At 42.4% G+C, this 12509-nt stretch overlaps 1 protein-coding gene across 3 annotated transcripts in view; it reads right to left on the bottom strand.

Moving 5' to 3' along the window:
* The window catches only part of LOC138958773 (uncharacterized), a 78320-nt gene that overhangs the window by 15662 nt on the left and 50149 nt on the right, over positions 1-12509 (bottom strand). The gene's annotated exons all lie outside the window — the stretch shown is intronic.

The raw sequence follows: 12509 nt of genomic DNA, 5'->3' as shown, positions 1-12509 counted from the left end.
TAAAATGTTCTAAGTCTAAGTCCAACTCTCTCTCTCTCTCTCTCTCTCTCTCTTTCTCTCTCTCTCTCTCTATCTATCTCTCTCTCTCTCTCTCTCTTGCCCTTCCATCTCCTTCTCTGTTTTCTTTCCTCTTTCTCTCGCCTGCACACTAAACACTCGCCCCTGACAGCTTATTTTTCCCCACTGCCTTGACGTTGCTGAGGCCCGAAAAATCAAGCAAGTTGATGCGTTCACCAATGGGACAGGGCAGACGCTGTACTCTTAAGTCGTTTGCTATCGATTTGATCTGGTTGCTGTAAATCACAAGGGTCCCTTAATGACTTCTTTTTTCTACTTCTTCAACTGTTCCTTTCGTTCTTGTGCTTCTACAATTGTGCTTCTACAATGGTTCCAAGTTCTCTTTTGATGAGCATATAATGGACATCAAAGGAAGAATTCACAAATGTTGAGGTTCGCATTTCCGACAGAAGAGAGTTCTGTACGTTCACATGATAAGTTTTTTTCACCACAATATTAATGCTCTTCATAATTTTACACTCGTGAATATGGAGTAAAACGGTTTTCTGTGTTCCACGGGTACAGGCCAAGACGAATTCATACATTGTTTTATACAAATTATGCAATTGTCTGCTCTTGTGTATAGTTTGCACAGTATTCTTTTTCTCTTGCATGTGTGATTTTGCCAAACCTAGAACAGGTCTATACACCCCCAAAAAAGCGACATTAAATACTCCTCAAGTGTTACATTTTCACTGGACCGACGAATGAATCTGGAACGGTCGCACATCATAAACTAAACTTCATTTTCAAACGCCATACACATGAATGCGGCACTTGGCTATCTATAGTTCGACAATCTCCCTTTCAAACAATCGTCCGGAGCAACACCTCTCTTCCCCTTCAATCGCCTGATGCACCACCCCTCCCGTATATCACTCCCTCCCCAAAAAAGAAAATTGACGAATGTAAGCGATACCGACGCCTCCACTTAACCCAGACAACCTCCATAACACTGAAAAGATACAAATTTGATAAAAAGCTACAGCTAACAGCTGCTGTCGCCTGATGATACAAGCCAGAGCAATTCCCAGCTCGAAGCACTCTGCTCCCCCCCCCCCCCATCGCCCATTCTAGCCTGCACCGTCCACACGTCATTCTCTTTCTTTTTTACACGTCCTTCTGTGTGTGTGTGTCTCTCTCTTTCTCTCTCTGTGTCTCTCTTTCACCGTCTCTCTCTCTCTCTCTCTCTCTTTCTCTCTCTCTCTCTCTCTCTCTCTCTCTCTCTCTCTCTCTCTCGTTGGCTGTCTGTCTATATCTGTCTGTCTATCGATCTGTCTGTGTGTATGTATATTTGTCTCTCACTCTCTCTCTCTCTCTCCGATTGTGTGTGTGTGTGTATGTGTGTGTGTGTGTGTGTGTGTGTGTGTGTGCGCCTCTCTCTCTCTCTCTCTCTCTCTCTCTCTCTCTCTCTCTCTCTCTCTCTCAGATCGATACGAGGCCGAAGAGATGCTTTGATGGTTATGGAGTAGCCAGTAATCACAAGCAAAGTCCGCAGTTTGGCGGAAGGAGGACCAAATTACTGGCCTGTCCGGCCTGGCATTCAGCGAACGGATGCTGATCGAGGACCTCTCCTCCCAGATTGCCGCCTCCTCCTCCTCCTCTTCTTCCTCCTCTTGTCTCGCCCCCCCCCCCACCTTCCCTCCCCCTTATCTAGTTTCATCATGTTCCTACTTATCATCTTCTTCAAGGCCCGTTCTCTATTGTTTGTATTCAGTATAGCCTCCTCTTATGTCCCCTTTTTTTTCTCCTCCAATATAGATTACTACCTCCCTCACTTGCTTCCTCCTCCTCTTCTAGTGTCCTCCTGTTCCTACTCATCATCTGGTTCAATCAAAGTCGCATTCTCTTTCCTATGCATTTACAATTGCCCGCTCATCTCCCCCCTCCAGTCTAGTTTCTTACTCACTCACCAGTTTCTTTCTGTTCTTCTAATTTCCTCATTTTCTACTTATCATCCTCTTCAAGGAAAAAGGGCCCATTTCTCTGTTATAGAAAGTTATGATTGCCTTGTCGTCTTGCTCCTCTTCTTTCAGCCTCTCCTAGGACACAGGTCCCATTTTCCTTTCTATGCAATCCAGATTGCCTGGTTTTGTCCCGGTATGTTTCCGGAAGTTGTGTCCATTTACTCAAGAAAAGGCATGAACTCTGGTATTTGCCGGAAATGTGATTGTTTCCTTGTGCCCAGGTATATTTCGAAAGGTTTTTTTTCAGTGAAGATCCTGAACTGTGATATTTTTGTATTATTTCTCATCCAGAAAAGCTCCAAACCTCTGGCGACTTCCTTTTATGCATCCCTGATTGTTTGGTTACGTGTTCCTTCTTCTTCAGTCTCTCCTTACCCTCTTTCTGCCCCTCATTCTCCTCAAACAACGGCTACATTTTCTCTTCTGTGTATTTCTGATTGCCCCGTTTGGTCCTGGTATGTTTTCAGACGTATGTCGCTCTCTTGGGGAAGCGAGTCTGAAGTCTGGTATTTTCTTTTTACTAAACCGTGCATTTTGTCCCCTTTAGTTCTGGTAGGTTTTGAACATTCGTCGTATGTGACGTCGTCGTCTTTGTGAACAGCTCAATGCTCTGACATTTTTGTCCTATACATCCTGTTTTTTTAATTTTTAGTTTTTTAATGTTTACGTCCCTTTCTTCTTAAGCCTTCCCACCTGTTTCAAGGAAAAGCTCAATTTGTGTGTGCATTTTCAAGTGCTTAGCACGGTCTGGTATGTGTCGAAAGTGCTGTGCGTTTATTCAGGAAAGGGACTGAACTGTTATGTTTTCTTTTCTATACATGCCAGAAAGTTTCTTTTTGTCCTGGAAGTTTGTTTTTAAATTTCTGCTGTTTCTACTCTTCAACAGAAAGAACGGCAATCTATTGCTTTTTCACTTCTTTTCTATGCAATCAATTTGACCTCAGTTTGTCTTATATATTATCGAAGGTTGTTGTAATCCTCTTTTCAAGAAAAGGCCAAATCACTTCCATGTTTTCCTATTCCTTCAAGATTATCCTGTTTTGCGCTGGTAGGGTTTGAACAGTTGTTATTTTCCCCAAAGTGCCAAGTCTGGTGTGTTTTTTTCCAAAGTATTTCAGATTCCCTCGTTATGTCTGAGTGTGTCTTGGGAGTTTCTCCTGTACGTAGCTCTTCTTCGAGCCAGGGCCAAGACTCTCCTATTTGGTTTTCAATACCAGGCATGGGAATTAAAAATTGTAAAAAAGGCTGAACATTTGTAAGTAATAACAAAGTCGACGGCGCGAAGCACCTAGCCTTACTAGGGGGGTCCGGGGGCATGCCCCCCCGGAATGTTGTTCTCTCCAAAAAAAACCAAATGGTGCAATTTGGTGTCATCTTAGCTGCAAGTTTGCCATTTAATTCAGTTTTTAGAACCATTTTTGCCTCCCCCATTTTTTTTTCGGCGGAAACTTCTGCTTTTTCGGCGGAACAAAAAACCAATTCGGCGGAAATTTTCCTTTCGGCGGACGATTCCCATGCCTGCAATACATTCCTGATTGTCCCGTCTCGGACGAAAGGATTCAGCAGAACGGTAATACGGAGTTCTAGAGTGATTGCGTCAACCATGATAACCAAAAGGTTCATGGAATGTACCCAATAAAAGCAGCAAATACCGGTAATGAAACTAGCAACTGATAATACCGGTTGATAATTTGTCAGGCAAGATTTTCTCCCGTGTAATCATGATATTATCACTTGATTCCACCTGTTGAAATGACAGGGTGACCTGTTTTTGTGTGTGAGAGTAAGGATACGTATTTTGTAGAGAGATGCAGGTTTGGAAAATAGCGCGAACACTGTTTCTTGCTGAAAATCGTGAGACTGAGACTAAAGCTTTGCAGCAAGAGTGCAACAGTACAGCTCGGACGCGAGAAGCTTGTGCAAATATCGACTTTGCACTGAGAAATGTTGTGCCGGGTTCTGTTAAAAATAATAGACGTCCTGAAGATTGTTACAACATGTCTCTGCGTGGAAATTTATATTTTTGTATCCTAGGATAGTTTGTCATTGAAAGAAAATTACCCGCCAGAAATAAATCCCAAAGTAACTAAATTGACAAGTGATGTATTTAGATTCAGCACCAGTGGTGCTTCAAATTTGCTATGCTGCTTGTAACTTAGAGTGTAGTCAGGACTTATTTTCTGGGCTGTTTCACTAAAAAATCCCCAAATCGTTAGCTACGCCAGAATTCCACGTACCAGCCTTGCGTTTATGTGCAACCTTGGTGCAACCCTTCTATCTCAATAAGAGACAGTTTCAGTAATCAACTTCAAGGAAGTCCTTACTCCTAACTCATATGTAGTGTACGTGTCTTCCCAATCCTCAAATCACTCATGATATATATATATATATATATCCCCCCATCACAAAATCAATTATATTAGCCTTGTATTGACTGAATGTCTTGTACAGACTATCCTTGCCATCTCAGCAGAATTACTCAAGCCCCAATGTCTCCGATATAGAATCTCCGGAAGAACACGCGAAAACAGACCAGAAACCAGTCGCTTGGCTTCCAATAAACAGGCCGCTGAGCTAATGGAGCCGCGGTTTAATTTCGTGGCATCCTTTTTGGCTGCGAGGGGTGCGGATCCGTTTCGATCCGACTGTATCTAGATGCTCTTCGATCCGACGGTGAGGTTTCAGCCACAGATGTGTTCGATTATTTGTGAGAGAGGGTCTTAGCGGAAATTCCGTGCTGGGCTGACAGAGAATCGACAAGTGTCTCGGTTAACGGCGGTTCTTCACGCCGTATAAACGGTTGCACCGACTGAAAGCCGCGGGATCGGTTGCATCGACTAAAAGCCGCGGGATCAGGACAAGCGAGGTGAGTTTCTCCACAAAATTACAAATCTCTTCTCTTAATTAGTAGATTATCACATAACTTTTGTTTACACTTTGAACTTAGGTGTTGTAGCATCACATCATCGATTTTTTTCATTGATTGCATTTACGTGGGAATGTTGAACTGTGATTATTTACACTTGTTCAAGCGCATTTTTGTAAATTTTGACTTTCAACCTGCACCACTAAAAATCAAGCTTTCGGACAAAGCTACAGACAATTAAAATGTAATCAATGATTATTTATTGACCATTGGGTTAAATTTTATTAGCTAATGTTACATAGTTACTTTATATTTTACGGATATGCAAGGACACTAAACAGTTTGACGGTTGCACACCACGGAAAATCCTTGTACAGACCGGTTGTGCGCCACGGTAGTCGTCGGTTGTGCGCCGTGGAAGTAATTGAAAGTTGAAAAGGTTTACTTTAAAGGCTGAAAAATCGCTTCTGAACATTGTACAACAAACATCATGCCATGTAATGGTGTACAGTGGCCAGCAAAAGTATCGCACCAAATGGGAAGAACGGAAATGACTAAAATTGCTTTGAACGAATCGGGAAATTACCTCACATTTTAACGATCCTAATTAGATATGTAAGAACTCTTCATTTGCTAACAGATTTGGTATCACAAGAAAGAGGGGACTTTCGTCTTTACTATGTTAAAAATTCATGATTGTAGTATACTTGATTGTATTAAAAAGACCGTTTGAAAAGTGTCTAAATTGTCAGACCTTTCCTCTCTTGCTATGTGGTGCAATACTTTTGCCGGCCACTGTACAGGTGGTTGACCCGGATAGTGTACAGTCCCAATAGTTTCATGGAGACACGCACTTTTTTTTAGGATGGTACTCGCACTCTGATATTTCTAATTTTCTATGGCAGATGGAGTCCGGCCTCTGAAATCACCTGTCCACTGCATAAACCATGGATGCGAATCAGCCCTGCTTCATGTGCTGGTATTGTTCTGAAAAATGTGAAGAATTCATCAGCGCTATTGATCATGCTTTGACGGGCGCTGTGGCGGGGTGGTAAGACGTCGGCCTCTTAATCGGAAGGTCGAAGGTTCGAATCCCGGTCGCGGCCGCCTGGTGGGTTAAGTGTGGAGATTTTTCCGATCTCCCAGGTCAACTTATGTGCAGACCTGCTAGTGGCTTATCCCCCTTCGTGTGTACACGCAAGCACAAGATCAAGTGCGCACGGAAAAGATCCTGTAATCCATGTCAGAGTTCGGTGGGTTATAGAAACACGAAAATATCCAGCATGCTTCCTCCGAAAGCGGCGTATGGCTGCCTTAATGGCGGGGTAAAAACGGTCATACACGTAAAATTCCACTCGTGCAAAAAACACGAGTGTACATGGGAGTTTCAGCCCACGAACGCAGAAGAAGAAGAAGAAGATCATGCTTTGTCATTACACCCCACTGAAAATGTGAAGCTTCGCATTCTTCGGCTTGACGATAAAGCCGGGGTATTCAGATATTGTTCAAAAGACTTCGAAGTAATTCCAAAGACAGTAGCAGAGGGATACCACATTGTTGGCCATAAGATTAAGAATGAAACTATCACAATAGAATGCAAAGCCGACGAATGCAAAACTGGCGAATGCAAAGCGGACGAGAACAAAACGGACGAACCAGCATCAAATTCGGACAGTGATGAATCAACTGGGGTTTCTCGTCATGGGTATGCATGTGCTGACTCAGCAGTCGGGCACAAGCAAAACTCTTGCCGCATTTGCTGCAGACAAGAAGTCTTGGTTCTGTCTTACAATTGTGGCGTGTGAGGTTCTGTTTGCTTTGGAAATACGTGTTGCATTTTTTGCATCTGTGTGGCTTTATGCCTTGATGACCAATATAGTGGCTGTGAAATTCAGTAATGTTCATGAAAGCTTTATCACATACCCCGCACGTGTATCTTGATCCCGTTTGAAAGCCGTGTTCTTGTCTCCTGTGTTCTGTTAGACCAGAAGCATATTTGTAACTTTTGCCACACTCTTGACACAGATGACGCTTGCCTAAACTCCCAAACGGCTTTGATGGTGTTGATGTCCTTGTGGGTGGACCTATGGTCTGAGCTTGCCCTTGTGAAAGAACAGCGTCCACAGCTTCCACCATCTCTTCGCTAACATCAAGATAGCTATCCGTCGTGATACCAGAGATCTCCATTCTGCAACCTCTCTGCCGGGATCGGTGGGGGGTGGTAGCCCGCTATCGTGGGGGTTGGGGGTTGCAGAGAAGCAAAATTTGGAGTTATCGGATCGTACAAAAACGCACAGAACATCGGCAATAAAGGTGGTGGGGGACTATAACAACATAACAAAAGAAGAGCTGAGACATTCACCAAATATAACTTGATATTACTGGCAAATTTAGAAGGACAATGTCCCATGGTGCACAACCGCTGGCAATCAAATATTGTCGCGACGTGCAACCATGCTCTTCCGTGGTGTGCAACCGTTAAACGTTTGGTGTCTTTACATATCCGTAAAATATGAAGTAACCATGTAACATTAGCTAATAAAATTTAACCCAATGGTCAATAAATAATCATTGATTACATCTTAATTGTCTGTAGGTTTGTCCGAAAGCTTGATTTTAGGTGGTGAAGGTTGAAAGTCAAAATTTACAAAAATGCGCTTGAACAAGTGTAAATAATCACAGTTCAACATTCACACGTAAATGCAATCAATGAAAAAAATCGATGATGTGATGCTACAATACCTAAGTTCAAAGTGTAAACAAAAGTTATATGATAATCTACTAATTAAGAGAAGAGATTTGTAATTTTGTGGAGAAACTCACCTCGCTTGTCCTGATCCCGCGGCTTTTAGTCGATGCAACCGGTCCCGCGGCTTTCAGTCGGTGCAACCGTTTATACGGCGTGTTCTTGGTCTCGTCTACGACGTTGTCTTATGTGTTCTGAAGTAGCCTCGGTGGTCGTCTGGTTCTGAGATTTGAGAAAAGTTTAAAGTAAAGAGTACAACATCGCCTATGTAGTATTGTTTACATTGAGTCAAGTTTTGTTTAGTTTTGCGTTTGGATCCCCTTTTCTTTCTAATTTTATTCAGTTATTAAACAGGTTTCAATCAGAAAAGATCATGTGCTATTTGCATGCTTCTTCGTTTCATCTTATTTTCTGCCGTACAAATTAACATACTTGACAACGATCTTCTTTTTACATTTAGTCAAGTTTTGACTAAATGTTTTAACATAGAGGGGGGAATCAAGACGAGGGTCGTGGTGTATGTGTGTGTGTCTGTGTAGAGCGATTCAGAGTAAACTACTGGACCGATCTTTATGAAATTTGACATGAGAGTTCCTGGGTATGATATCCCCAGACGTTTTTTTTCATTTTTTCGATAAATGTCTTTGATGACGTCATATCCGGCTTTTTGTAGAAGTTTAGGCGGCACTGTCACACCCTCATTTTTCGACCTTAAAATTGTTTTTATAAAACGATCCAAAATTACGTTTATCGTATTCTTTATCATTTTCGGATTCCAAAAACATATAAATATGTTATATTCGGATTAAAAACAAGCTCTGAAAATTAAAAATATAAAAATTAATATGATTAAAATTAAATTTCCGAAATCGATTTAAAAACAATTTCATCTCCTGATTCCAAAAACATATAGATATGATATTTTTGGATTAAAAACACGTTCAGAGAGTTAAAAAGAATAGAGATATAGAAAAGCGTGCTATCCTCCTCAGCACAACCGCTACCGCGCTTTTCTGGATTGTTAATTTCACTGCCTTTGCCACGAGCGGTGGACAGACGATGCTACCAGTGTATACGTACGGTCTTGCAGAAAAAATGCAATGCGTTCAGTTTCATTCTGTGAGTTCGACTGAGCTTGACTAAATGTTGTATTTTCGCCTTACGCGACTTGTTATTGTTTATCATTCCCTGCAAGCTCCGAGGACGAGAACCCGTTACTTAAACAAAAACTCGGTTACCTTTTTTCTTTTCTTGACTTTTTTCTTCTTCTTCATTTCTGAAGTTTAACTTAAAAAAGCTGAGTCGGTCGCGTGGAATAGCAAACCGCAACTGAATACAAGCTTTACCTGTTTTAAACATCTCGCACTCGTCGAAAAATTGCACGGCCAAACAAAAAAGGACATCGATAAACTAAACTCAGCAGGACAGACGTCGAGGCCACACGAGAACGGAGGTACTCTTGATTTGCTGTGTCCACAAGCACAAGCAGTGGAGGGGTGGGGGTGGGGGTGGGGGGTCTGTCCCTTGTGGACCTTGACCGTTCTCCTCCTGTCACATTCTGTCATCAAAGGATGGCCAGTGGTCATACAGATGATGGTCAGTCTAGCCATTGTTGTTTTGTGTTCCTGGGTTGGTGGTGTCGGCGTGTGAAGGTGAAGGGGTTGTGTGGTTAGGGCTTTACACAAACACACATAGGCATGCTCGCAGACACGCAGACACGCACGCACGTATGCACACACTCGCACATACTGTGTGAGTGTGTGTGTGTGTGTGTGTGTGTGTGTGTGAGTGTTTATGTGTGTGCGCGCGAGTGTTAATGTGTGTGTGTGTGTGTGTGTGTGTGTGTGTGTGTTTGTGTGTATATGTGTGTGTGTGTGTGTGTGTGTGTGTATGTGTGTGTGTGTGTGTGTGTGTGTGTGTGTGTGTGTGTGTCTGTGACAGTCACATTGTTTCGATGTCCGGTTTGCGTGCTGCGTGAAATCAAGGACTGTTGAAGGAAGAAGCCTGTCGCTGAGGCAAATAGAAATGATAAGACCAGTGCAAGAGAGTGGGCAAGGGCGAAGAGAGGGGTGGAAAGACAGACGCATAGACAGACAAACAGACATACAGACAGACGGAGGAAGAAAAAGAGGGGCGGGGAGATAGAGAGAGAGAGAGAGGGATAGAGAGACGGGAGAAATAAGGGAGAGAGTGTGAAAGAGAAACGGAGAGACACTCTGGCTGCTTTGTGTGACAGAGAGAGAGAGAGAGAGAGAGAGAGAGAGAGAGAGAGAGAGAGAGAGAGAGAGAGAGAGAGAGAGAGAGAGAGAGAGAGAGAGAGAGAGAGAGGGAGAGAGAATACAGTAGGCCTACGCTTGTACTGATCTCAAACGAGAAAATCATAAATCACGCAATAGAGACTGTGCCAAAAGGTGACGTTTTCATGTCAGTATGTCCCAAATGACATCACCAGTACATTTTTCATTCTATCTAATCTGTTTTCGTTCTATTTTTTCTAATAACATGCGTTAACAATTGATTGCCAACTGGAATGGAAGAGCACAAAAAGTGTAACTTGATATGTAGTTTCTCTAGAGGGAAAAACATCTTCCACTTTCATGTCAGTGTGTCCCATGCAACATACATTTGCCAAACAGCTATGTGCAAGTAGATTATTTGTTAGTGGTATAGAAAATACTGATCAACAATTAAGGTCAGTTTTCACATTCATTTTCTACCTATTTCTTATTTGTTTATTCTGTTGGCAATGGTGAAATGTCAGCAATCGTGTGTCATTCGGGACAGTAGACATGACACCTGACCTTTTGGCACAGTCTCATTAACATGTTGAATCGTCAATCACTGTCACAGAACAAGAGAATTCCTTGAACCAGCCAACACAGAAAAATAAAGCTGTCTCGGTGCCAAGTTTTTTCAATAAAACGTTTACGATTACCTTTTCTTCCCTTAACCCGATACTAAGAACTTCTACGACGTATTCATCATTGTCCCGATCTTGTATACTAGCTTAACAACTCTCATGTTTTCACGACGAAACTAATAAATAACAGGCTTACCCGGAAGCAATATCGAATTGTAAAGTGTTGACATAATGCATGGTGGGGTCTGAAGAGTGAGCCGGTGAGCCGTTCAGCGCATATATTATATGAGCTGACATTTTCAAAAACTGAATTACACGCGTGATAGAGAATTATTCACATACCCGCGCAAAAATATTTCAATCAATTGAATTTATAAAAAGTTTTTGTCGCACCTTAGTCCGCGAGAACACAGGTAGGGAGGCATGGAAGAATGCACGCAAACATGGGAAGAAAGAGAGGAAGAAAGAGAGGGAGAGAGAGAGAGAGAGAGAGAGAGAGAGAGAGAGAGAGAGAGAGAGAGAGACAGACAAACAGACAAAGAAAGAGAGTGAGAGAGAGACAGAGACAGAGACAGAGAGACAGACAGACAGAGAAAGGCATCAAAAGACGAGGAGAGAGAGAAGGGGAGCAGAGAGAGAGAGAGAGAGAGAGAGAGAGAGAGAGAGAGAGAGAGAGAGAGAGAGAGAGAGAGAGAGAGAGAGAGAGAGAGAGAGAGAGAGAGAGAGAGAGAGAGAGAGAGAGAGAGAGAGAGAGAGAGAGAGAGAGAGAGAGAGAGAGAGAGAGAGAGAGAGAGAGAGAGAGAGAGGACAATTTTGCACTTTTGAAGCCGATGCCCAACATATACTTACTACGTATTGGTTGTTTATTGATAATAGGTGTCTTTTTTTCGATATGATATTGTTTTCCTTCTATCTATATATATATAAGACTAGTGTCTGTCTGTCTGTCTGTTCGCGATGCACGGCCAAAGTTCCCGGTGGTTCTTATTCAAATTTGGACACCGTATTCAGCTACACCCCGGACACAACTTCATCGATGAGATATTTCAACACGTGCTCTCTGCGCGCAGCGCTGTGCGCGCTGAACCGATTTTTTTTGTTGTTGTCGGGATCCACTACCAGTAACTCTTCTTTATCTTCTCCAGTGTTTTCAGCCGCGATTATCTCCCTTCCTCCGTGTGGCGTCAATCCATATTCCCGTTACTAGGTTACTATTTTTAGAAGGTCACTGCACGTTACTATTTTTAGAAGGTCTCCAGAGTTTTGCGCGTTTATCTCCTTTCCTTCGTGCGCCGGCGAAGCCGGCGTACACCCGGCCCCAGGCACAGCCTGGTATTCGGCTCTACTTCTTCCCGGCGAAGCCGGTACCCGGCGAAGCGGGTAATCATCTAGTTTAATATAGTTGAACGAGTAGCGTCTAATATTTTTTTTCCAAACAGAATTCAATCAGTTATGTCTGGAGATAATTTCGAGGAGCTATGTCTTTGTCACCGTATTTCAAGTGTGCAAATATTTCTTGTACTTCCTCTTGCACAGTACACAAAATACATACATGTACACATGAGAGCTTGCAGTCTCTTTTTGCAGAGACTGGGACAGACATATTTACTTTTTATTGACATGCATGTCTAGACTGTGAAACCTTGCCAATGAAATAATCCATTCGTACTGCTAATACAAAATAATGTCCGTAGTATAAAGTCTGTTACACAATTTGTGTATTTTTTTCAAAGGTTCACAGCAGAAAATCGTGTTTTGCTCTTCTAACCCTAATCTAACCCTATATATATAAAGTCGAGTAACGACTATCTTAGGCCACAAAAAAAAGGTGTGGTTACTGTAACATAGCCACACAAAAAATAGGGTAGGAGGTAGGCAATCACTTTTTTTTTTAAACTTTTTTCTAATGTGTACAAATTAAACCTACTTGACAGGGAAATAAGTGTGCGACTCGAGCGCTTTCGCTTTCATTGCGTTTTCTGCACTCGTTTTTTTTTGGTTTTTTTTTTTGAC

Source organism: Littorina saxatilis, linkage group LG2 (genome assembly GCF_037325665.1).
Source record: "Littorina saxatilis isolate snail1 linkage group LG2, US_GU_Lsax_2.0, whole genome shotgun sequence".
NCBI lineage: Eukaryota > Metazoa > Mollusca > Gastropoda > Littorinimorpha > Littorinidae > Littorina > Littorina saxatilis.
Note: the sequence above shows the minus strand (reverse complement) of the source record. Positions and strands in the feature narration are given on the sequence as shown.